The following is a 1,355-nucleotide window of genomic DNA, read 5'->3' as shown; positions in this document are numbered from 1 at the left end:
GGCCTCCCGGGGGCCCCGTCCGCGCCGCCCGCAGACCTGCCTCCCGGCTCGGCTCAGCCCGGCCCTGGCACGGGAGGGGGTTGCTCTCCCGCCGCCGCCGCTCGGCCCCTCCGGTCTCGTGCAGGCCGGGGCGGAGCACGGGGCGCGCCTGCCGCGCGGGCTTGGGTCTTTCTGGACTTGTGATTGTCCCGGGAGAGGTCCGAGGCGCCGGGGGGAGGGAAGCGCCCGGTAGGAAGCAAGCCCCAAAGGAGCCCCTTTCACGCCCCCTTCCCTACCGCCCTCCCCCCCACAACGGGGAGCTCCCTCCGCTCAGGAGTGCCCGGTGCCCCTTACCTCGGGCACCCAGCCCGGCTCCCCACGCGGCGCTGCCCCGCGCCTCAGCATCCCCGCGCTCCGGAGCCCTCATCTGCGGAGCGCGGGAGCTGGTGCCGCGCCATCGCGTGTCACCGCGTTGTGAATGGAGCTCAGTGTGGAGGCGAATCCGCTGTGAAAGAGCCGCCTCTGCCGGTCGCTGCGGCGCGGAGCCGCGTCCCGCTGCTGCCTCACTGCATTGGAATGTCTGAGCTAACCGTGCTGCTCGCCGCTCCGGCCCGGGAAGCGCTGCGCTGCCCAGACCTTGTGCACATTTTAATTCACTTCCAAGCCTTGCCAACAGTTGCACACAAGGTGCCTTTTTTACACCCTGCTCTCTCTGTCCAGTGAAAAATGCGGGCTATCTCAGTGGAAACAATGGCTCGATTCAGGACTTTGTTCAGAAGTGCAGCACACAACCTCTGCACTGTGCATGGCTGCCAACCATTATCTATGGGAAGAAAGACTGTTAACGAAAGTCTGTGAAAGGGGGGGAAATATTGTACGCTTTCCATCTACTTTATGGAAAAATACAATTTCAGTGAACCCAGCCCTGTGTCTTTGCATGCAAGGCTTCACAGTCTCTTCTGTATGAAGTCAAACAAAGAGAAAAACAGGATCATAAAAATAATTTTTGTTGGAACTTTCGTTTTAATTTTTCAAAGAAGCAAATGTTGGCTGTAGGCAACATGCAATTTTATTTTGGAATTTTTTATATGAAGAACACCAATTCTCATAACTAAGGTATGTGGAGTTCATGTCCAGTACTTGGTTGTAAAACTAGCAGTTAATTTACTTCATTCCCTTCCAACCTAGGGAACTCATCATAACATTTTCTAAGGAAAAAAAATCTGCACTCCTGAGAGTCAGAGTTATTATTATATATCTATAGCTATAGATTCATGACATCTGTTATACACAGTTACTTAAAAAAAATAGAGTATAACAGAGGTAAATATTTTGTATTTGGATCTATAATGAAGTATAACAGAAAATAATCAAAG

The 1,355-nt window shown here is 53.4% G+C and overlaps 1 protein-coding gene across 2 annotated transcripts in view; it reads right to left on the bottom strand.

Moving 5' to 3' along the window:
* The window catches only part of PLCE1 (phospholipase C epsilon 1), a 336,566-nt gene extending 335,516 nt beyond the window's left edge, over positions 1–1,050 (bottom strand). For both annotated transcript variants that reach the window (XM_025191703.1, XM_025191705.1), the window contains exon 1: positions 334–1,050. The gene's annotated coding sequence lies outside the window, so the exon portion shown is untranslated. The remainder of the gene's footprint in view (positions 1–333) is intronic.
* Between the last annotated feature and the right edge of the window lie 305 nt (positions 1,051–1,355).

This window comes from Alligator sinensis, unplaced genomic scaffold (genome assembly GCF_000455745.1).
Source record: "Alligator sinensis unplaced genomic scaffold, ASM45574v1 scaffold472_3, whole genome shotgun sequence".
In the NCBI taxonomy this organism is placed as follows: Eukaryota; Metazoa; Chordata; order Crocodylia; family Alligatoridae; genus Alligator; species Alligator sinensis.
This window is presented reverse-complemented; position numbering and strand designations above follow the sequence as displayed.